The sequence below is a fragment of the Acomys russatus genome, chromosome 32, assembly GCF_903995435.1.
Source record: "Acomys russatus chromosome 32, mAcoRus1.1, whole genome shotgun sequence".
NCBI lineage: Eukaryota > Metazoa > Chordata > Mammalia > Rodentia > Muridae > Acomys > Acomys russatus.
The window spans coordinates 41,479,033-41,504,822 of NC_067168.1; the positions used below are offsets into that span (position 1 = coordinate 41,479,033).

Consider the following 25,790-nt stretch of genomic DNA (forward strand, 5'->3'; position numbering starts at 1 on the left):
TGGAATGAAAATGGCCCCCATAGGCTCATAAGGAGTGGGACTATTAGGAGATGCTGCCTTGCTGGAGGAAGTGTGTCACTAGGGCTGGGCTTTGAGGTTTTGGGAAGCCCAAACCAGGCTCAATGGCTCACTCTCTTTCCTTGCTGCCTGTCAATCAGGATATAGAAATCTCAGCTGCATCTCCTGCACCATGTCTGTCTGTGCGCTGCCATGCTTCCTGTCATGGTGATAATGGACTAACCTCTGATTTGTAAGCTCCAATTAAATGTTTTCCTATATAATAGTTACTTTGTCTGTGGAGTCTCTTCACACCAACAGAAACCCTAAGACACTCTAAAGTCATGGTGGGCAGGGTTTCCTTTGTGGAATATTTCTTCCCATGACCTGTCATGTCAGAGCCACAAGGAAAGTGATGAGCAAGGGATGTAGAGTGAACGAGCTGACTGGAGTTGAAAGGATTCTCAACCACAAAAGAGCATGCTGGCCATCCAGAGACACCACTGCTAATGTTCAACCTCTGTATGTCTCAGTCGCCTCACACCTAACTCCGTACCTACCGGGTGTCAATGTCCAGTGTGCAACATTCTTTTCTCTTTACCAGAAAAGCCTGTGATGCACACCCACAAGGCTTACAGAGGAAAAAAAAAAAAAAAAAAAAAGAAGAAGAAGAAGAACCGAGGATGCTGGGCCTGGGTTTTCAACTGAGCAAAATGTGCTTGAAAGTGTCTTCATGGGGCTTGAGGTCTAGCTCAGTGGTAAACATTTCCCTGTGGGTTCAAAGCCCCGAGTCACAGTCCCAGCACTGAAAACAAACAAAGGGTTCACAAGCAGCAGTGTGGAGCTGACAATGCAGGAAGAGCCACCCCCCCCCCCGCCCCCCCCCCGGCCCTCAGGTGGCTCCGCCAGATAAAATACTGCCTCTCGTCCAGCTTTCCAAAGACTATGACATTTCATTAGTCAACACAACCCACTGCATATTGAAAATTAACTTGGCAATTTTGGCCATATAATATACACATGTGGGAATTCATGATGTGTTGGTACCTTTAAAACCAGGCAACCCCTTCTTGCTGTATCTTTCCTCACAAGGCAAGTTCATAAAAGCTTGCAATCCCTTTCCTACTCTCACCAGCGAAAACACTAATTATTTAAACAGCTTTTGACAGCTGATAGCCCTTCCACTTGCCCTTTGAAGGAAAGGAAAAGGACTTACCAGGCGGGCAGCTGTAAACATTTACTGAGGCCTAGATGCATTAACCACAAGAGAGACAAACATCAAAAGAACTTAGTCTATGACCTTGACAAGTTCATGGTCAGGGATATAGCAGGTAGAGAGACAGGCAGGCTCTGCTTGTGGCAAAAGCGGAGGAGGCAACCCTCTGCTTCCGTGTGCGATCCTGGAGCAGGGTCTCAAACAATAGAGAGATGCGGGGAGCAGGAAGGGGGCAGCAACTAGAAGGAAACGGATCCTAAGACAGTGTGAAGACCCTGAGAGTCAAGAGACAGGCATGCCCCAGATTAGGAAGGGGTGGGTGTGAGAATAACAGGAGAGCTTGGTGTTTTCTTCTTCATAATTAAGATGGAGAAAGCATTCCATCGCCGTGAGCTATGGTCCTCTGTGGCCTTACCCGAGGGCATGACCTCTCACTTCGGGTCATTTCTCTTTATCCACGACACATTTATGCCTTCTGTACTGTAACACACACTATATACATACATACATACATGCATGCATACATACATACATACATACATACATACATACATACATACATACGCTGTCTCCTGTCAAACCTGAGATCAAGAAGAGTGGTGGTTAATTTTAACTTTTAACTTGATTGGATTAAAGAACACCTTTGGGTGTATCTACCAGGGCATTTCCAGAAAGGTCTACCTGAGGAGGGAAGGCCCACCCTACACATGAATGGTGCCATTCCATGGGCAAGGGCCCCGACAAATGAAAAGGACAGAGGGAGCTGAGCCTTAGCACCCATCTCTCTCTACCTCCTGACTGTGGAATGCAGTGTGAGTGCTGTCTCAAGAGCCCAGCTGCTGTGGCCTCCCCACTGTACCCCCAAACCATGAGCCAAAAGAAACCCTCTCTCTCTTACGCTGTTGCTTGTCCCCAGTTTGGTTACAGGAAGAAAGAGAGGAACACAGATGGTTAGAAGTCAGGGAGGCACCCATGTCCTGGCTTTGCCATACCCTCACCTTCCACTGCAGCAAGTCCCCAGCCACACCCTCACCAACCTCTTTCCTCTCCCCATTGCAGTAAGTCCCCAGCCACACCCTCCCCAACCTCCCCCCCTCCCCCCCCACCCCCACCCCCCACCCCCGCCTCCATTGCAGCAAGTCTCCAGGCCTTGAGATCTGTCTGGAGTTTTGTCCCGGAATGTAAATGGGAAAGTGGTGTGAGAATACATTTCAGACGGTGACTAAGCTGCAAGGAAACTAGGGAGACTGCAGGGTGGGGACCTAAGTGGCGAACACACCACACGGGAGCTTTTCACGTCCATGGATGGAGACTAAGGTTATTGGGCGGAGCCTGAAGAGAAGCCGCTTCGAGTTGGGAAAGATGGTCACAGACCTGACAGTCTTTTTTTTTTTTTTTTTTTTTTTTTTTTTTTTTTTGGCTTTTAAGAGAATTTCTATAGAAAGCGGCATTTGTGTTTCTTTGATTCAGCACCACAGCACAGACAGAGATTAAGATAACTAGATGGCTTCTTGGAATGTAGGGTTGGTTTTATCCTCCTCCTTTTCTTCAACACTGAGAAAATTTTAAATCAGTCATGGATCTTGTGCCAATTACTGTTTGTTGCTATGAAAAAATACGATGGCCAACTGCAACTTACAGACAAAGGTCCATCAAGGTGAGAAGGCATGGCAGCAAGGAGCCAGAGCAGGAAGCTGAGAGATCACATCTCAGCCACACAGAGGAAACAGAGGCAGCAAACTAGAGGTGGAGCAAGGGGTACAGACACTCAAAGTCCTCCCCTAGTGATGCACTTCCTCCAGCAAGCCTCTACCTTCTGAAAGTCCAGTAATGTCCCCAACTGAGGGCCAAGTGTCCAAATACCTCAGCCTATGGGCAATGGGTCTCATTTAAGACATCACAGATACATAAGTGAAAATCACACACACACACACACACACACACACACACACACACACACTATATATATATATATATATATATATATATATATATATATATATATATATATATATTCTATGCTTCTGACCTTCATATGAAATCAAACACACAGTAAGAGGTTGTCCCTCAGCCTCAGCAATGACCAGCATTTGTTCTGGGATAGTTAGTGATCCAGCACAGCCTATTCTTTGCTGCTGGAGCTGGAGAGATGGCTCAGTGGGTAAGAGCACTTGCTGTTCTTCCATGGAACCTGAGTTCACCTACATCAGTCTACTCACAACTAGTGTAACTCTGGAAGTTCTTATACCCTCACCTGGCCTCTGCAGCTACTCACATGTACACAACATGCACTGACAGGAGAGCGCGTGCGCACACACACGGAAGTAGAAAGGGATCCTTTACAAAAGAACAGACGCTTCTTCGCCTTTGAGATTCCCCCATTTCCTTCCCTTTGCCTGGTTTGATAACATGCCCTGTTGTTATGATTGCTTCTGGGTAGTGAAGCGTGTGCTGCCCAGTTGCCGTGTGGCCCTGAGTTCTTAGTTATGCTATTCTCTCTCTCTCTCTCTCTCTCTCTCTCTCTCTCTCTCTCTCTCTCTCTCTCTCTCTCTCTCTCTCTCTGCACCGACGCTGTGGATGAATTTGGAAAGAGAGATGTGAAGGGTGGGTGCCTGCAGTTGATCTCTCTGCTTTTGTGCTTACTGTAATGTGAGAGTGTAAGTTTGTGATTTCAAATATGGAGCTCACTTAAGGCATACTCAAAAGTTATTTCCTTATTGATCTTGGATGGAAAGCCACAAACAAATAAATAAAGCAAAAAAGCTTTTGTTGTTCTTGGTTTTGCTCCTCTGGTCACACACTAGCACTGCTGGTGTGAAGGGCTCATTGGCAGCTGGAGGGAGAAGTGAATCTGATGTGTCACAGGGTGTGTGTGTTTGTGTGTGTATGTGTGTGTGTGTGTCTGAGAGTGTGTTGGCAGGAACAGGTGACTGTTTCTGAGAATGCAGGATTATGACAGCCATTCTGTGGCACTGTGTCCAGTCAGCAGGTTACCATGACTTCTGTTTTCAGATGTCCTCTAGAGATATGTCCCTTTCTGATCCTTCCAGGTGTGACAATATCTCAGGTCTTCATTACTCTCCTGCCTAGACTGTGTCTGTCTCCTTGCCTCCTGGCATTGCCTTTCTCTTGTATTTGTTCCTCCCGGGGCATGCCTAACTCTGGTCCTGCTGTGTTAGCACTGGCCTGCTGCAAGACTGGGAGCTGCACCCCATTCCCTGCAGCAGCAGTTGTCAACCCCACCAGACCAATGACCACGACTCACAGTAAATCTTCACTGTCCCTTTGGTCTCCTGAAGTGGAAATCCAAGGCACGTAATTCTGTCTAAGGGCCAAATGAGATAAGCACTGAAAAGAACCAAATGGTTAATGGTTAGATATACGCTTCTGTACTTGCACTTGATAAAAATCCCCCTCTAGGCCGAGTTGCACAGTGAGTGTGACCTGTACACAAAGACAGAGCACTACAAATAGGTGGTGCCTGCCCTGAAAGTAGTAAGAATGGTCCAGCATTAGTGAGAACACTCTCAAAACAGCACACTTTTGTTTCTCTTGCTTTACACGAAGTAAAAAACTTCATCTGTTAACAGTGGGCACAGGGACTGGTGAGACGGCTCAGTGGGCAAAGGTGACTGTGGTCAAAATAGATAATGCAACTTCTATTCCTGGGCCCCACATGGTAGAAAAGTAGAACTGAATCCTATAAGTTGTCCTATGACCTCCACTCATATACCATGGTATGTACATAGCTATGTACACAGACACGTGTATGTGTGGGCACACATACACACACACACTCACATGTACACGTACACACACACACACACACAAATGAATAAATGTAATACAAATGTTTAAATGGTCATATAGGAATTAAGGAGATAGCTCAGTCAGTAAGCTGATTGTGTTCAAGCAGGAGGACCTGAATTCGGTTCCCAAAATTTATCTTAGAAAACGAGCTGGAGAGATAGCTCAGGGGTTAAGAGTACCACCTGCTCTTCCAGAGGTCCTGAGTTCAATTCCCAACAACCACATGGTGGATCACAACCATCAATGATGTGATCTGGTGTCCTCTTCTACAGATAAAGTACTCATATACAATACAAAAATAAATAAATAAAGAAAGAAAGAAAGAAAGAAAGAAAGAAAAAAGAAAAAGAAAACAAGCCGAGGGGGGTGGCAAACACTTGTCTTCTCAACACTGCAGGGGCAGAGATGGGGAGATCCCTGAGGCTTGCAGGCCAGCCAGTCAGTCTAGAAAGTTCCAGGCCAGTGAGAGACTCTGTTATTTTTAAAGATCAGTAATTTTTAAAGAAATTAAGGTTAAAAAAAAAGAAGAAGGGGATTAACACCTGAGGTTGACTCCTGCCCACCCCGGCCACATATGCCTACATACATTTGAATACATATGCATGCTTACATGCCATTTTGCATGCTGCTGCCTGAAATTGGGCATCAGCTGCGTCTTCTTCACTGGATGTATGGGAGGGCGTGCATATGCAAGTGTGTGCATGTGCATCCCAGAGGTCTAGGTCAGTCGTCCTCCAAGACTCCCCATCAAAATTTTTGGCGCACCGTTCCTCACAGTTAGAATAGGCAGCCTAGCCTGAGAGTCCATATCCTCCCACCTACACCTCCCCAGTGCCAGGACTATAGGCACCTGTTATCACACCTGGGTTTTTCATGTGGGTTCTGACACACTAAATTCAGGTCCTTGGGCTTGTAGTGCAAGCACTTTAATGGCCAGGCCATGCCTCAGCCCATTTCCTAAGCTTCTTGTGTGTACATAAACTTGCTGTTTTACTGCAGTGACATAAAACAGAGGAAAACCTTAACTGTACATACATTTTGCTTCAGCAATTCCAACCTTTAAAATGTCTCCTTTTAAATAATAACAGAATTGTGAGGAATGAAAAGATACTCTGAGGTTCACAGCCATTCCAAATAATGAAATGCTAAGAAGTAACCAAATAGCCAACTCTAGGCAATCAGCCAAATATTAGTGCATAAATTATAAGCAAATTCAGTGTTCAAATATATCATTAATTGGGAAAAACAATTTACAAATCAGCTACTATAGCATACAAATTTTGAAAAGTTATGTTCATATTTAGTGACCTCCCCCCCCCTCTGTGTGTGTGTGTGTGTGTGTGTGTGTGTGTGTGTGTGTGTGTAGAAGTAGGGAGAGATTTGCTGATTACTTCTCTCTTTGCTATGACAAAACATGTGACAGGAAGCAGTTTCAGGAAGGAAGGTTTTATTTGGGCTTACAGTTCAAGAGGATACAGTCTATCATGATATGAGGGACAATGGTGGGATGAGTGGAGGGCAGCTGGTCACTGTTGTATTCACAGGAATAGGGGAGGCTGGCTACATTGTATCCACTTCCTTTCTCCATTTTGTGCAGTCTGGAATCCTAGCCCATGGGATGATAACCACCTATACAACATCTGCCTCTCCACCGCAACTAATCTAATCTAAACAATTCTTCACAGAGGTGCCCAGAGATTTGTTTCCATAGTGACCCTCAGCCCTATCAAGTCGATAACGGAAATGAACCATCACAGATAGTAAGTGTACATAAAATCCTATGTATACGTTTATACTGAGAATGGGTGGTAGACTCCAAGTTCTATGTACAATAAGTTTTTGTTTGTATGTTCATTAGGAGATGCCCCAGAGTAACCAGTTGAGGACAGGAAGTTGAGAATAAGATAGAAAGACAAACAAGAAACAGGCCCCAGAAAAATCCCATGAGCTTTTCTTGGTGTTCTGATAAAAAAAAAAAAATCCTGTTGATATTTCATTTACAAAGTCTATACTGCATTCACAAAATCCTCTCATTGTTGTAAGGAGTTAACACACCTTTGCCCTCCTGTATGGTCATGACAGCTGCGCTGACTGGGTGCAGATTGGTGATGAAGGCTGCCCATATCTAAGAGTGCCTCCCCTTTTTTCCCAGTCATAGAAGAATCAGTTTTTCTGGATCCTCCCTGACACATTTGTTGTCTTATTGCTTGGTTGTGGATATAATTTGACAGATGATTCCAGATATCCTTAGAGAGAATCTGTGTTGCCTCAACAGGCTTCCAATGAGCCACTCTTCTAGAGAAGAGTCCTGGACCACCCCATAGATGGGCAGACAGGTCACTTCTTGTTTCTGTAGGCAGGTCTTCCAGGGTCCTTGGCATGGCCCATTGATGGCTTGATTCATGGTCGCACCTTCACACTTCAAGCACTGAGCCTCCGTTCTTCAGTCACGCAAAGGCATTCTGTAGACCATCTTCTGCCTGTGTTAGTGTGTGCTTGTATGCATGCATGTGCACATGTGCAGGTGTGTCCAAGAGAACTTACACAGCTCCTATTTTTGAGAATTCTTTTTTTTTTTTTTTTTTTTAAGATTTATTTCATATACTGTGTCCTGCCTGCATGTAACACCTGCAGGCCAGAAGAGGGCGCCAGATTTCATTGTAGATGGTTGTGAGCCATCATGTGGTTGCTGGGAATTGAACTCAGGACCTTTGGAAGAGCCCACAGTGCTCTTAACCTTTGAGCCATCTCTCCAGCCCCTTTTTGAGAATTCTTGTTCTGATTTTCTTTCAATCGTAATCTGTGGTCATGGGATACCCAGCCACTCTCTTTCGGATTGTGAACTAAAAATATTTATTTCCCTAAGGGCAGAACAAGTTATCTTTATTTTTAACTATTTTATTTTATGTGTATTGGTGATTTGTTTGCATGCATGTCTGTTCCCTCCATGTTTGCATGGTGCCCATGGAAGCCAGGAAAGGGCACTGGATCCCCTGGAACTGGAGTTACAGACAGTTGTAAGCCAATATGTGGGTGCTGCAAATCATACCTGGCTTCTCTGCAAGAGCAGCCAGGGCTCTTTAACTTCTGAGACATCTCTACTGCCCCAGGTTTTATTTATTTTTAATAATTTTTAAAAAATGGTCCTTTTGAAAATCTTGTGTTACATACTGATGATAAATTCTTGAAAATTTCCAGCTTTAGGAGGTACCAAGCTGTTACATTTGCTTTGTGATTTACATATAAGGAGAATCTAATGTAGACATTGATTTTATTTACTGCTTATTTTATTTGGGTATCTATTGGTTTGTATGTGTTCTCAGAGGGAGCGGGTGCATTCACATGTGCATGTATCCGTGAAGAGACGAGGGATCGACCTCTGGGATCTCTCTTAGTAGCTCCCACCTAGTTGTTTGTGACAGGGGCTCTTCACTGACCTGGAACTTACCAGTTAGTTAAGCTGGCCAGCAAGTCCCAGGGTTCCAGCTGTCTGGCTCCTTCTCCCTTGTGCCATGGTTATAGTCATGCCCTACCATGCCCAACATTTTCGCTTCCGTTCTCAAGGATCATACTTGAATCCTCATGTTTGCACAGCAAACCTTTACCAACTGAACTATTTTCCGTGTGTGTGTGTGTGTGTGTGTGTGTGTGTGTGTGTGTGTGTGTGTGAAGGCACTTTAGTTTATACAGCACTGCAGATCAAACTCAGCATCCTTTGCATGCTAAGAAGGTACCAAATGAGCTATATCTCCAGTCTTTGAATACTGGAGTTCTCATATCTACCTCTATTTTTAATTTAATTTTATTTTTTTATTCCTACACGACCCTCTTTTGTCTATTCCTCCAAGGGAGCTCATGTGGTGCTCAGTCCCAACCCACCATGCAACCCCAGGAATTCCTGTGAAATCTACAAAGCAGAAAAATCGCTGTTTCTTTCTACTAGACCTACATACAAATTAGAGGTAGAGGTGGCCTGGGTCAGGGCTGCAAACCTGCGGCTGGACTGACAGCGCTGTTAAGATGCCTGCATGCGTCTTGTTATTTCCCCATCCCTGGATAACATCGGGCCTCCAGGCTCCTCACCTCTCCTCAGGCTTGAATGGCCTAAGACTTTCTGTCTTCCTGGGCATTTCCAAAGCCTGAGGTGAACTTGTGACTAAGAGTAGGGAGTAGGAAGGGAGATAGGCCCAGCGGAGGTAGGTAGGGCTGCAGGGACAAGCGCTGCAGGCAGAGAGGCCACCTTAAGCCGTAGGATGGACCATAGCTTGTGAATCTCTTGGACCCGGCAGGGCCCATGAGAATCGTAGTCATTACTGAGGATGGACTTTCTGCCTAGCCTTTTAGGACAGTGGCTTGACTTGGATTTGACTTTTATTAAGAAGAAATAAAGTACTGTGACATTTCTTGAGCACCTGAGTTTACAGAGAAAAATTCATACCCACAACACGGCCATTAAAGGAATTGTGCAGGACACAATGAAGATTTATTGTTGCAGAATTAAGAATGGACTCCGGGCTAAAGAGGGGGAAAAAAGTTTTCCCAATTATCTTGGAAGCTGCTTTGCCAGTTCCAAAGCTGCCCCCTGCTGGCGGCTCTGCTCATTGCTTTATTCCTGGATGGGAGTTGACACTCAGAGCTGTTGACCAGCCCTATACAGAACGGTAGGGTAACCACCTTCAGGACCACCCAGGGAGACAGTGGAGGGATTTCTCAAAAGATGAACCTCCTCCTTCCCTTCCCTTCGCATGTGCATTTGTGCTTTTGTGCTTCTCTGTGCTAGAGAAAGCCAGGGTCCTGTCTCCACCGCCAGCTGGTCACCACATGCCTTAGGGCGGCATCCCACTCCTGTCCTCCTTCCTCTCCAGTCTCTATGCTCTGCTGCTGCCTCCCCACCCCCACTTCCTGTCTTCTCTCTCTTCTGCTCTTTCCCAAATGTTCCTCCTTTTTCCCTCTCTTACATTATTTACCAAAACTAAGAGACATGCCCTGGCTTGGACAAAGTATAAATGGTAACGGTGACATGATTTTCTTTTCCTGATGTGTCCCCCTCAATCTCTTTCACTACCCATCTGTCTCTCAATCTATCTATCATCTATTTACTATCTATCATCTACCTATCTACTGTCTCTCATTCTATAATCTATCAATAACCTGTTTATCTACTATCTGTCTGTTATCGACCAATCATCTATCGACTATCCATCAATCATCTATCTATCTATTGATCAATCAATCTACCTACCTACCTATCAATATCTCACCATCCTATAAAACCCACAGTTACAGCTGACAGATTCTGCATAGGTCTGATAAGTGAGAGTGTTTGGGTGCCTTGGGTATTTGGTCACTGTGAACATCTTCATGCTGGCATCAACTTTGCTTCCTTTCTTTTTGGGGGCGATGGGGTGGGGTGGGGTGGGGTGGAGGTCAGGGTCAGCCTATATAGCTTGGATGACCTGGAATATCTGTGTAGTCCAGGCTGGCCTCAGTCTGAGGTGTGCCTGTGCCTCGTGAGTGTTGGAATTAGAGGCGTGCACCATCATCCTTGTTCCACTGAGTCTGAGTCTCATGTGTCAGGTGGCATCAGCCTTGCTGTGAAGACAAAGAACACAATGCACTCCTGGTCCTCCTGCCTCTCTACCTTTCAGGTACCAGGGTTATAGGTAAAGCTGCTATATCCACATTGTTCAAAGCTGTGCATCAAACCCAGGGGCTCGGGCTCGACCAAGTGAGCTGTGTTCTCAGCCTTGAGCCCTGGAATCCTCACATCCACTTTGACTTTTACTATGTCCACAAGGCAAGCTGCCCCACACGTGGTTGCTGACTATGAAATTTTTGTGGCCTTTGAGCCTGGTTATGCCTACACATTATGAATTGTTCTAAGGTGTTTCTTTTTGAAGTGTGTGTGTGTGTGTGTGTGTGTGTGTGTGTGTGTGTGTGTGTAAATATACAGTAGAGGGAACTGAATTCTCCGAAGCTGGAGTTAAGGGAGCTGTGAGCTTCCAGACATGGATGCAGAGAACCAAACTCAGGTCTTCTGCAAGAGCAGGACGTGTTCTAACCACTAAGCCGTATCTATAGCCCTGTGTTATTAATCCTTCATAAGTTGGGAGCCATTTTTAATTCTGAAAGGAAGAAGAGAGTACACAGCCTTCCACGTAGCTATGGTTGCAGCGGAAATCACAGGTGAACAGCGGAGGGTTTACTTAGAAAGAGGAAGTGCTGCTGCCTTGGGTCTGCTTTACTGTATATTGTGTTAATTCTCAGCTGCCAAATGATTTTCCTGTTTCCCCCTCTTGATGGAGTGTGTCTCTCTATAAATTTAGCTTTCTGGTATTTCACATATTTGTATTTTGAAATCATATATTTTCCTGATAAATTTGAATGAGGGTGTATATAGCTTGGGTTTGAGAACACTGTTTGTTACCTGGCATGCAAATATTGCCCTCATCGCAATGCCGTATTTTTTTTTTTTTTTTTTTTTTTAGTCTTGTTGAATTTTTTCCCTGTGTACTGAAGTTTTAAATTTTTTATATATTCAAATCTGTCAGTCTTTTTCCTCATGATTTATTCCAAGGCTTCAAAGCTGAAGTTACTGTTGTTTCAGAAACTGATAAATATTCTAATCCATCTCCTGCTGACTTCCCATCAGTCAGTATTCTGTGTTTAAGTCCTTCCTCTATGCAGAGGGCATTTTTGTATACAGAGAAAAATATTAATTTAATCTAATTATTTCCCCCAATTAGTGTGCAAATATTCCAATTCAGTTTATTAAATAATTTTTCTACTAATATTGTTTGGTATTCTCTGTGTATTGTGTTTTAAGGAAATACTCAATTCTATTTCTGAGCACCCAATCCATTCTAGGGAAGTGTGTTTCTGGGATCAGGAACAGTGGGTGTTTGAAGGAAATCACTTTATAATGTAATCTGTAAGTCGCCCAAACCACCTTTTTGTTATTGTTCTTCTTTTGCAAAGTAGCTTCTTAAAATACATGTTTTAACATTTCTAAATTAGATTTATTCATTTTATTTTTTTCTGTTTAAGTGTTTTAACCACAAGCATCTATGTGCACTGTGTGTGCCTAATACAGGTCACAAGAGAGCATTGGACCCTCTAGAACTGGAATTACAGAGGCTTGCAATTCGCCATGTGGGTGCTCTTAACCACTGAGCCACCTCTCCAGGCACATGAAGGGTGTTTTAGAGGGTACTTTGTTATGATTTTTAGCAGAGTTTAAGTTCCAGTCTCTACAGATGAATGGCATTCCGGGGCAATGGCCTTGGGTGACCTGGGAAGTTACTAAGCATGTCTTCATCTATATAGTTTCATGAAGAACAGAGTGAAAGTGGTGGCTGGAGAGATGGATCGGCAGCTGAGAGAACTTAGTGCCCTTGCCAAGGACCAGAGTCCGATTCCCTGCACCTATGTTAGGTCGCCCATTACCACATGTAATTTTAGCTCTAGGGGAGACCCAAGTCCCTCTTTGGGCTTCTGTGGGCAACTGTACACACATGCACCAACTCAGATCCACACATAGACACTTACATATACACATAATTGAAAATAAAAAAAGTAAAGTGTATAAAAAGAACATGAGGAAGTTAAGCCTGGCAGGGCAGGCAGTACATTCCTGGACTCCTAGTACTCTGGCTATGCAGGCAGGGTAATCTGTCTTTAGTTAGACTAGCCTTAAATATGTATGACATTCAAGGCCAACCTAGGCTGAATGAGACTCCGGTCTCAAAAGTCACCCGAACAAAACTGTGAAGGGAGGGATGGGGAGATGCTTCAGTCAGCAAAGTACTTGGCATTGCAAGCATGAACTTTGACCCCTAGAAGCCACATAAAGAAGCCTGACATGATGGCATATGCTTACAGCCCTGGAGACATGGAGAGAGGCAGATCCCTGGCGCTCGGAAACCAGGACAAACTCCCCAGCTCTTCAGGGACTGTCACGCCAGCAAGAGACACCATCTCAAGACACAAGCTAGTGTTGGGGGTTCCCAGTGGATAAAATAGTTGCTATGGCAGACAGGTGGCTCAGGTTGTCCTGCAGTTGTCATTTTGTTGTACCGCTACAGTGTTAAGTACAGTCTCACACAACTGTCACAGAGCTGAGCTCTGGTTTGTTTAGACTCCATCAAATCCCGCCTTAGAAATGACTACCTATGGTTCTCCCCTTCCAGTCTGGGCAGAGAAGATGCCTTGGGTTTGTAACCGTGTACTGTGACTCTATTGAGAGAGGACTCTTTGCTTTCATGTTCTTGGTCATAAATTGAGAGAGACAAAAGGAACATTTCTCAGGCAGGTCATCTTTTAGCGGTCCCGGGAGTTGAACTCAGGACCTTGAGCAAACCAGCCCAGCACGCAGTACAGTACACACATGTGTGTTTTGCTTTTCAAGGTTCCGTCTCTCTTGTTCTCTACGTTCTCTCTGAACCCCAGGGATTCATTTGTCTCTGCCTTCCCAGCATCAGGGTTACAGGAGGTGTCCAGCTGAGGTCTTCACATCTGACTACCCACTGAGCTACTGCCTTGAGCTATAAACTCTACAAGTTGACAAGGAACTTGGTGGATTCTAGCTGCTTCTCCCAGAAGTCTGCTCGGAATTCTTGTAGCAGTCGATAATATAGCCGTGAGGGCAAAAAGGTAGACAGTCAGCCAGTATAGAAGGCTGGGTCCTATGGAGTGGGTAATAACGCACCCACACGACACCTGATTTACATCCCGGCCGTGTTCAGAGGCTCTTCCTTTAATGCTTCTAGGGGAAAAAAATGATATGTTATCTCCTTCATAATTGGAAGAAGAAATTTAGTTACAAAATATTTTTATGGGCTGTGTTCCACATGGTAAAGTTTAATCCCTGTTTGGCCAATTTGAATTAATATTGTTCACATTTTTACTAGCCATTGATTTTTTTGAGAAAGGCAGCATGGGAAATCAGCCTCTAATCTTGCTAACCAAAGTAGGAGTGGCTGCAGTTTCCCTGTTCTCAGCTTCGTCCAGTGGACAGTCCTTTTTACTGTCAGTATGGGCCAGGTTCTAGCATTGGTCCATAGCCCCTTGCTTCTCATTTTTTTAATGTAACGAGTATAATAAAATTCTGAAAGCAAGGCATGTATTCAGTACAAAGTCAAATTATCAAGGTTACTCTTTGCTTCTCAAAATTATTCCAAATAGCATCCTTTAAAATAAAGCATCTAGTAACTTGAACCATTCCCAGGGGGGTGTCAAAGCCACTGCCATCATAGCTGCAAGAAGTTTGGTAGTTATTAAGTGTGTGTGACTTAATGAGAGGACAAATATTGACCATTGACCTTGTGTGTGTGTGTGTGTGTGTGTGTGTGTGTGTGTGTGTGTGTGTTTGGCCTGGTACATGGTCACCAGAACAAATATGAAGGCATCACTCAGGTGAGTGGTTCTGGGCATCCCTTCCATGTAAGGCATTCTAGGAAGAACTCGGGGTCAGTACAGTCAGTCCATTGGCTGCCGGAGCATAATAGTTAAGGCTAAAAGAAAAATTGAGGGCTTGAAGGAGACAGAAGGAGACGGAGACAGTCCCTCACAGAAGGATTCAAGTGGCAACTAAAGGAGGCAAGAGGCTGGAGGAAGAGGAGCACCTACGGATAAAGCCTAGGGTGCTAAAGAGAACACTGAAAAGGAGCTGTAGCAAGGGCTGCTGCTGTGTAAAATGAAAGAAGTGGAGGTGCACACTTCCCAGGGCGGTCATGAGTTCAAGGTCTTTCTCAGCTCTACAGTGAGTCCAAGGCAATTCCAGGTGGTGGGGAGGGGGGTTGGAGTAAGATTTTAATTCTCAAAGGAGAAGCCAGGTATGAAGGAGAAGAAGAGCTGGGGGGCAGTGTCTAACTTTTGATACACATTGTGCCTTCTGTTTCTAAATACAGCAACCCTTTTTTGGAGGACAGAATTTCCTGTCTTGTCTTCTAGAAACATAATTTATTGTCATGGTAACATGGTGACACTGTCGATCACAAAGTAGCAAGCATGCATCACTCCTTCCCCTATAGGAAGGAGAAGGTGCTGGGTGGTTACCTTGTATTAGGCTTACCTTGCATAGCTTCCTACGGACATAAGAAGGGTGTTCTGATGGACGGGACAGAGGGACAAGAGCATCTTGGGTCTCTGTCATCCCATAGCCTCTACTACTTGATTAACCACAGCAAGTTGGGTAGATGAGCCCAACCCTACAAGACTGAGGAAAGCACACCTCACCCTGTGGGAGCCACAACTATCTATAGGGTGACATCCAGTGTCAGTGGTCCAGTGAAAAACAATTCTGTGGTTGACGTGAAGAAATGAGGATAAATAGTTCTGAAAAGGAACTGAACCCACCACACATTAAAATAATGTTTGAGTTAGTTTTACAACATGGATGTTGTTTTAAGAACAATACTCTATAGACAGCTGTCTATGGTGGTTTGTGGGGTATGTCCCCGCCTCCCCTGACAGGCTCTTGCCTTTGAACACTTGTCCTTCAGTTAGCAGTGCTGTCTGGAGAAGTCATGGGACCTTTAGAAGTGCTAGAGGACATAGGCCACTGGCAGACATTCAGAGTTTACAGCATCATCCCAATGCCTGTTCTCTCTGGTTCCTGTAGGGGATTAAGATGTGATCCCTCAGCTTCCTGTCTCTCCCGCGTGGCACTGTATCTGCTTGATGCTGTGCTTTCCCAACTATTATGTATGCTGACTCTTAAGTCAAAATGAATTTATTCCTTAAGTTGCTTCTGGCCATGATGTTTGACATAAAAAGAACTAACAGAGTCCTCACAGTGGTAAAACTATACCTTCCGATTACAAATGCGGCTGTTTTATCTAGCTTGCATAGCTTGCATGTGTCAATCAAATGACTGAACTTAGGGCTTGAAAGATGGTTCAGTGGTTAAGAACTCTTGCTCTTCTGGCAGAAGACCCAGTTCAATTCCCAGCAAGTCACATGGCAACCTCACAATCAATCATCTGTGACTCCAGTGTCTAGGGATCCGATGCCATCTTCTCATCTCTGTGGACAGCTCACTCACATGGTGTACATAGAGACCCGCAGGCACACAGGCATATACATAACAAACAAATAAATATTTTTTAAAAGATATACACATAACAAATAAATAAATATTTTTTTAAAAAGACTTATGAGGGCTGGAGAGATGGCTCAGAGGTTAAGAGCACTATCTGTTCTTCCAAAGGTCCTGAGTTCAATTCTCAGCAACCACATAGTGGCTCACAACCATCTATAATGAGACCTGGTGCCCTCTTCTGGCAGGCAGACATACATGTGGGCAAAATACTGTATAAATAATAAAGAATAAAATAGAAAACAAAAACAAAAACAAAAAACCCTTATGAATTCATAGGAAGCTAACAGAAACACTGACTCAAAAGCATACTCCACATTGGGCTGCCAACCTGTAGTTGCCTCTAAACTCTGTGCCCCAAGGCATGCAAGCCTTAGATCCCCCAGCCATGATCTGCACTAGACAACATGTATTCCTCCCTCATGCTGTTTCTCCCACTTATTTCTGAAATGATGACACATGGAGTTACAACAAGGCAGCTGTCAATCATGTCAGATAACTTAGCTGCAAAGGAATTTGGAGCAGTTTCCACACTGGATTGAAATATACTTTGGAGAGAGGCCAGAGAAATGCTGAGACATACCCTAATGTCTTTCACTAGAGACTCAGAAAAAAAGACTTTATGAAAGGCTTGGCATTTGCACTAGGTCTTAGGAAGGGCCACCTTTGACAAGGACGGCAAAGGATTCATGAAAGTGATTTATGACTTCTGGGACAGGAAGCAAATCTGGAGAAGACTTATCTGATGGAAATATAAGAGGATGGATCCTCCTGAACAGAGTCCAGCACAGAGATGGGTGTTTAGCCCAGATTACCTCCTACATAAAACCCTTAGGAAACTGTTGCTAAGTATGAGGTCCAGAGGCAAAGTCTGTTGTGTAGGCTGAGGTCTGGAGTTCAGACAGTTGAAGAGAAAAAAGTTATCTGCCATTATCCAGGTCTGATTTTGCTCTTGGCTCTGAAAACAAGTGAACAAAACCCACCTTATAAAACCTTCACGGGAAAATCACTTTACCTACCCAAGCCTGATCTGTGACCTAGCTTTAATAATGCCTAGTTCCTGGAACTGTCGGGAGAACAAAGTCTAAATTATTGAACACTGTAGATCTTAGCACACATCAGGGCAGGTTGTGAAAATTGCCCAACTGTGTGCCAGCCCTGCCACCTTTGTCTCAGTTTTGATCATTTGTCCGAACATTGCTGCTATCGTGTGTGTGTGTGTGTGTGTGTGTGTGTGTGTGTGTGTGTGTGTGTGTGCTCTAGTTCCATGCAAGTGGCATGTGTATGTTTATGTGTAATCAAGATGTTGATGTAAGGTATCCTTACCAATCACCCCGACCTTGTTTTCTTCCAAGACAATGCCACTTATTAAGCATGGAGCTTGCTGATTGGTTAGACTAGCTGGGTAGCTACCCTCAGGGACCACTCCTGTCTCTGGCTCCCAGTGCTGGAGTTTCTGGGACTATAAGTGCTTGCTACTACACTCAGCTTTTGATGTGGGTGTTAGGGATCAGAAGTCAGGTCCTTACTGGTTTTGGGGCCAGCACTTTACCGACTCAGCCCTCTCCATACACCTCCTGCCCTTTCACCTCTTTTCAAATTCCTTTTCCACCATCAATGCAAATTTCCCCTGCGCTGATGGTTTTATGGGCTTTTGTCCACCTTTGCTAACTAACACTTCCCTGGCTTCTTGCATCCGCTGAGGCGTTTTAAATGTCAGACAGGTTAGGTTGATTTCGCAAGCTGTATTAGAAAGGAATGGCATACATAAAGAGAGATTTCTTACTTTCCCTTTAAACGTGTCTTGGAAGCAGAAACGCAGCGGTGCCCAGCGTTCTGTGAATGAAGGCATTTTTTTCTGCTGAGAGGGGCAACTTCCAGCCCTCATACTGAGGTCAGCCTGCAGCTGCATCTCAAATGGCTCTGGAAAAGCTGGAGGAAGCTAATGGGAGAGCAAAATCGTACCCCTAATGATTACACACACACTCACACATGCGTGTGCGCACATGCACACACATGCGTGTGCACACATATACATACACGTACACACATGTGTGCACACATACACATGTGTACACATACATAAGTGCATGCGCGCACACACGCATGTGTGCGCACACACACACACACACATCTTCTGCCTGCTGTGTGACCCTATCTTTCAGAACATATTTCCAGGTGCATGCACTCATGGGAAAGCATGAATTAGCTATTATTTCACAGGACAAACCACGCCAGCTCTGTGCTCGCTATAGGTTTTGTCAATCCAGCTGTCTTCTGGATGGTCCTTCTGGTTTGGGCTGTCCTGGTGTTTTATTCCTGCAGTTAACTGTAGGTCGGAAGCTGAACCTTGCTGTTGTTGGACTGCTAGGGTCTGATCTGGGGCAGGTGGGCTCTCGGTGTGTAATATCTCATCCTCTGACAGGTAATCCAGGCTGGTGGTCCTGGGGCAGGAAAGGCCCCACAAGAGCAAAGGGGTATTTGTTAGCTTTCTTGAGGTATGTGCTCAGAACCACCACACCACATCACCACTAATGCTGTTTTCTCTTGGTTGAGGAATCCTACAAGATCAGCCCAGAGTAGGTGGAGAAAGAGACCGTCACGTCTCTTCGTGGAGGAATTTTAAAATCGTGTTGGTTTGTGTTGTGGTTCTCACACATTCCTGCTTCCTGGCTGCAGAGGCAGAGTGGTCACCTGCCTCCTATCCCTTAGTGCCTCTCTCACCACAACAGACTGTGCCACTCACACTCTCAATGATTACACACACACTCACACATGCACGTACACACATATACGTGTGCACACATGCACACGCACGTACACATGTGCGCGCGCACACACACATGCACACACACAAATAAACCCCTCCTCCTTCGAGTTGCTTCTTAAAATAATGTTTTAAAATTCTGTGTAAGCATGCATGTCTATGTGCAGGTATGTGCAGGTAAACACAGGTGTCCACAGAGGGCAGAAGTGGATGTTAGATTCCCTAAGACTGGAGCTGCAGGGTAGTGAGCTGCCCACCGTGGGGCCCCCAGAAGAGCAGTCTGCACTTTTAGATGCTGACCCTAAACTTGCTTCTTGCCAGGTCTTTTGTCATAGTGATGAGGAAAGCAACCAAGAACGTTAGATAATCAACATTGTGACTGCAACCCTTGTGCTATAAAGACACTTTACTTCATAACTTTATACAGGGCAGTGTTTTGTGGCTTCATAAGGGTTTCCACATCTGCAATCTCAGTAGCTATAAGGTTATACTTTGTTTTTACTATTCACATTTTGCATCTGAGGAAAACAGAAGCCCAGATGAGTTGAGCAACTCAGAAATTGAAGACAGTCAGATCATGAGCTCCTTTGTTACTGGAAACAGGAGGAAGTGCCTGAAAAACATTGAATTATTGTTCTGTCATAACATAACATTTCTGGATACCACTTTAATTTTGTTCATTCATACACTTATCAAATGTGCACTGAGATTTTTATTTTTTAGGCTGGCAGGCCATGGATGAGTGGGGCTGCCTTCCTTTTGGTCAAGTGGAGAAGGCAGACTGACAAAGACATCACTGTGGTACCAGCGCTCCACTGTGTGCTTTATCCACTACTGGCATCCCTTAGAGAAATACATAGTACCATGCCTCACCAGCACTGCAGAGCAGGTGTGTCTCGGAGTACAGGCCCTACAAGTTGCCAGAGAGAAGGAAGTATCTTCATCTACCCCTAGCTTAATAACATTAATATACGGTTATATATCTGGATTGTCTTCATATTTGTCCTAATGCTGGCATAGAGAATAATTGGACATATTAAGATTTTTTTTCTATATAGTAATTCTAAATTTGGGAGCCAGGGATACAGCTGGACAGTAGAACATTCATCTAGCCAGTGGGACTTGCACTCAGTCCCGAACATCCACAAAATCAAGAGAGCTCAAGAAAACAAGCAAGCAAGAAATCCTAAATGTATTGGTATGTAGTTTGTGCGTGCGTTTTATGTGTACGTGCCCATGCAGGTTATGTAGGTGTTGAAGACAGGAGTTGGCATCTGGTGTCCTCCTCAGCCCCTCCTTACCGTATATATCAAGGTCTCTCACTGGAACGCAGAACTGGCTGACTGAGATAGCTCATCTAGCTAGCCAGCTCTGTCAGGGTACCTCCTGCCTCCACTCCCCTGGTGCTGGATTTCCAGGCGGGCTGCTCCCACCATCTGGCTAGATGCTAGAGATTCGAACTCTAGTCCTTTTATGTGTACAGGAGGCATTTTCACCCATGAAACCATCTCCCCAGACTCCCCATATTTTTTTTTTATAAACTAGACTTCTTCCATGAGTCTCTGGTTATTTTAATAATAAGAATCAACCTGTCATGTGAATCAGGCAGATGGCTTCATTTGAACAGAACCTCCGTATGGATCGTCCAGCCAATAAATAACCATTCCTTGGCGTTTGTGTGGCAAATATGGATAGGGTGTGCTTTAGGACCTGACTGTGTCTTTTTGATGGTATTGGAACTTCAAACTCATGTTAGGGAAAACTGTTGGGTATTGGGTAGTCCGTGCATATTTGTGGTCATCCCACAACAATGACATCATCATTTTCCACCCTGAGGTAAAGGTCTACATACTCTTGACACAAATGATAATCTTCTGGACTCTTGCTAGAGCAGACAACATTCTTCCAGAATCTTCCATGGTGACATTGAGGATGGCTGTCCTCCGCTGTGCTTTCTCAAGGAAGCCTCTTGGTCTTTATATTTTGCATGTTTAATCAATTGGCAATTTTAGTTGCTCTTAAAGCACATGCCAGACTCTTTTCTTAAAAAAAGTTTTTTTTTTTTGTTTTGTTTTGTTTTTTTTTTAAGAAGGAATGAATGGCAGGAGAGAGGGAGGGAGAAAGGACACCTCTACTCTATGGTTGTGGCCTCTCAGCAAGTGAAGATTCGTTTTTTTAGTAAAATCCTTGACGATTTCATCTTTACTTGCCAGTTTCTGCCTGTTTGCCTCAGCAAACAACTCAAAGCTTAACTTGCTTCGCCAGCCTCGACTTTGTCAAAACCAGAGCTTTTGGGCAGTAAAATTTTATAGGCATTAACCAAACCAAACCAAACCAAACCACTTTTTTTTTTTTTTTTTTTTTTTTTTTTTTTTTTTTGTATCCTTGGCTCATTTGCATTCAAGCATCTTCTACTCCCTGAAGCCTAAGCACTTGTCCACGGAGGTGACACACTTCCTACCATGTTTTAAGTTCAGCTGTGGGATCTGAACCCCGGGCTCTTGACACTCAAGGTGGCCTCACTGGCCATAGAAAGGCGCTGCCCTTTCCCCTGTCCTAGGATGGAGGCTTTGAGCTGTTTCTCATCATGGCTGTATGGCTTACAAAATGAAACCACGGAATGCCCCTTCTTAACTGCTGGAGAGAGAGCTGTCATTCCATGACAAGCTTTATTGTATCATTTGGACATAACTACCGCTTGCTTCCCAAAAAACTTCCCTGTGGGGTTCGATTTACGTAGGTGATTAAAAATAGAACAGCAGATTCCCTGACCCTGCACCACACTGGTCTTTGTCACCCAGGAAGAAAGCACAAAAGGAGAACATCCTGCTTAAAAGACAAACCTGCTTTGTACTGGGAGGATCCGCTGGGGCTGGCGAGATAGCTCAGCAGTTTCTGCTCTTTCGTAGGCCTTCAGTTTGGTTCCAAGTTCCCAGGTTAGGTGGTTTACAACGGCCTGTACCTCCAGCTCCAGCCAATTCGATGCCCTCTTCTGGCCTCCAGATGTGGGCCTTGCACAGATGTAGCATACACTCACATGGACACATACACGTAAAACACTTAAATAAAATAGTTAAGGGTCTTTTATACACCTGGAGGCCACGTTTTCCAGCAGAGACTTTTCAGTAAACCTTGTGCATCAGAAACTTGAGGGAGGGAGATCCTGACTAAAACTGAATATGCAAGTGGCTCTTGGTCCCTAGCTGGACATGACTTCCAGATGTCCTTTCAAACCATATCTCCTTTACCTCAGAGCACCAAATTCCAGTCATCTAATCGGTAGCAGCATTAAAATGAAGGAGCTGAGTGTGGCACCTTGCAGGGGAGTTACAGTACGAGGAAGCCGTGTTGGTCCTCCTGCGATTCATGACCTAGAGAAAACTTACATACGAACACTTGCTTGGAGGAGTCTGAGACTTAAGAGGCAGGTAGCGTTTAAGTAGCTTCCCAGCATGGTTTCTGTTTGGACCATTAGCAGCATATTGGCCAAATGCCAGTGGGGAATCCCCTGTAAATTACACATGGTTGAGGACTGCTGGCTTTCCTTTGTCAGGTCTGAGGGTCTTCAGTGGTTTAGGTGGAAGAACTCAGCAGTAATGTGTGGATGGAGGGCTGTTATAAGAAGCCACCCGTGTGTGTGTGTGTGTGTGTGTGTGTGTGTGTGTGTGTGTGTGTGTGTGTGTGTGTGTGAGAATGTGGAGGCCAGAAGACTGCATCAGATTTGAATAAGAAATTGTCTTCATAGGCTCTGGTATTTGAATGCTTGGTCCTAAGTCTGAGGTACTGTTTGGGGAGGTTATGGACCCTTCAGGAAGTAGGGCCTTGACTGAGGATGTACATCACTACAGGCTGGTTTTGGAGGCCTTACAGTCTCATCTCTTGTAGTTGAGGATATAACTGCTCAGTGTTCTGCACCTGCCATCGTGCCTGCTGCCTGCTGCCTTTTCCATCACATCATGAAGGACTTTCGTCCCTCTGAAACTGTAGGCCGAAATAAGCCCTTCCTCCCCAAAGTCTCTTGTGATCACAGGGTCTTATGACAACAACAGAAAAGTAGCTAAAATAGAATATCATATTGGTCCCCATAAAAGTTAAAATGTAGCCAGGTGTGGTGGTGCGTGACTGTAGTTCCAGGACTCAGGGAAGTAGAGGCAGGTAGATCTCTGTGAGTTCGAGGCCAACCTGGTCTACAACATGAACCCAGGATACCCAAGGCTACACAGAGAAACCCTGTCTTGGAAAAATAAAAGTTAAAAGGTAGGAAATTCAAATAAGCAATAAGCAGAAACCAATTAAGCAAGATAACAAGCTAAGTGCATATTTTACTGAAGCTGATATTTAAAAGACTGAACTAGGATTCTAAACACATCTTTTGTGGAAGAGTTTTGGAATTGAAGAAACAAATGCCAGAGCGAGAAAATGTTATTATATCCAGGGCATGTGATGTAAATTGCAACAGTCTTCACTGACTTGCTCAGTCCTCAGGTGATTTCTGTCCACTTGCTCACTGCTAGACATGGGATCTTTGCAGCATGCTTAACACAAAGTCACTTTGTTGTACCCATGAAAGGCAGGCGAGCGCAATGGAGAATGCCACTCAGTGAAGGTCAGATTGGTGAGGAACATTCTAGAAGGGGCTCCCTACCTGGAGAGAGACAGCCTAGGGCTCAAAAGGCCCATCCCCACAATTTCATCGTCCTAGATGCAGGCTAAGGAGTGGAAGTTTCAGAAGTTTTGTTTACAAAGGCTTCAAATGCCCAGCTGGCCGATTAAAAACAACATGCTTTATGTCATAAAACAATGGACAGCCCCAAACTAAAACGATGTTCTGCTTAGCAGGATGTGCTCAGCAGGACCTGGGGAGCAGTAGGGCGGAGCATGAGGTGGATTTTGCTAAAACTAAGACAAGATAGTTATTCTGGGAAGTTCAACAGAGAAGACAGTATGGCTGGAAGTCACCTCCCTCACCCCGGGGAGGAAATGGTGTCTGTTTATGGGTAGCGGATACGTGTGTGTGTGTGTGTGTGTGTGTGTGTGTGTGTGTGTGTGTGTGTATGTGTGTGTGTATGTATATATATATATATATATATTTTTTTTTTTTTTTTTTTTTAAAGGAAGTTGATTGAGAAGGTGCCTGTTAAGATGTCTCCTTTGCACATCCGAAACTTCTTGGAATTTCACAGTTGCATGTGCACAATGATAGAGTGCTCAGAAATGGTTAGGGCTGGTGACGGTGGAGGCTCTGACTCCAAGGTCCCACCAGCTGACACCGTCGCCTTGCCCGGCCAGCTGTAGCCACACACACATGAACCTTATAACTTAGTGGTCACATATCTGAGAATTTGAGAAGTAATTGTCCCATCAACTAGAATGAGCACCGCTTCTGAAGCCAGGGTCTCACGGTGTAGGCTGGAAACTGCTATGTGGACCGAGCTGGACCTGCGCTCACAGAGGCTCACTTGCCAGCTGAGTGCTGGGATTAAAGGTGTGCTGTACGCCACTGCACCCTGCGAGCGCCCCAAGCACTCTGAGTAGCTTTAGATCGCTTGCTTTAGCTTTAGATTGCTTTATCATGCCATTGACGCTGCTCAGGTCTCTTGTTTTCCTGTGACTCCCGTGAACAGGTGCTGGTCTTCACTGTGAGAAAACATGACAAAAACAATTTAAGAAACCAAGAGCATATTTTGCTTCACAGTCCCTCTGGGCAGGGAAGGCACGGTGGCAGGAGCCTGAGGTAGCTGGTCTGACTGCATGCCTAGTCATGGAGCAGAGAGAGATGCATGTTGGTGCTCAGCTTGCTCTCTCCTTCTCATGAAGTCTGGTAACCCAGGCCACGGGAGGGTGCTGCCCAAATGATCTCCACTCCTCAGTTAACGCAGTCTAGAAACGTCCTTGCAGACATGCCAACAGCCTTGTTTCTGTGGTGATTCTAAATCGCAAGTGCACAACCAAGGGTCACCATCCCAGGGCCTCCTTGTGCAGGCAGTGAGAGGCTTGCTGGTGTTGTGATGCAGCTTCTGGAGCAGACCTGTCCCCTCAGCAACTCTGCCTTCCTTGGAAACAACTACTGAATCTTTTTTTACAAATGCCTGGTCACTCTTTGGGAACAGTGAGCTCAAAATGAATGTGTGTGTGTGTGTGTGTGTTGGGGGTGAGGAGGGGAAGAAAATAGAGTTAGCTTTATTGATTTCTACATTTGTGTCAAAGCAGGGGTGAAAGTCTACACCAAGATTTCCTGAGGGCTTTTCTCCAAAAACCTAAACTCAGGGAAATGGTGAGATCATTGGGAGGAGCCAGCACAACAGAAATCTAAGTGATTTTTCCCAGTGTTATTGGGACATGGCTTTGATGGAAAGCCTATGGGGGAGGGCCCCCTAGTGAACATCAGACATTCCCAAATTGTCTCTCTCTAAATGCCCATCTTGTGCTGTCTTCTGCAGAGACCTCCGGTCAATCTGGGGCTCTGGGGCTTCTGTTTGATACTCTCAGCTCGCTTACGAAAGCAGTTCTTGCTGTTTTATGTCAGTGCACACTTCTCTCTTCGTTTGCCACAACTCCTTCCTAACATCAGCACATGGCACACCACACACATACAAGGTTGCCCTGGGGGTCAGATGCTTTCCCACAATCCCCACTCATTACCAGCCCCACGGGCCCCCTGATGTTGACTGGAAGTGAAAAGTGAGTTTGCTAAATTGGGCAAATGGGATAGTAATGTTTTAAGACGGTGTGTGTGTGTGTGTGTGTGTGTGTGTGTGTGTGTGTGTGTGTGTGTGTGTGTATGCTCACGCATAACTATCTAGGGAGGCTGGAAGGGGCACGAGACCCGCTGGAGCTGGAGTTACAGGAGGTTGTGGGCTGTCTGACTGCTTGCTATTGGGAACTGAACTCGGTCCTGTTGA

General features: G+C 44.9%; 1 protein-coding gene across 1 annotated transcript in view; it reads left to right on the forward strand.

Moving 5' to 3' along the window:
• Positions 1-25,790, forward strand: part of Gadl1 (glutamate decarboxylase like 1) — a 141,706-nt gene that overhangs the window by 97,908 nt on the left and 18,008 nt on the right. The window lies entirely within an intron of this gene.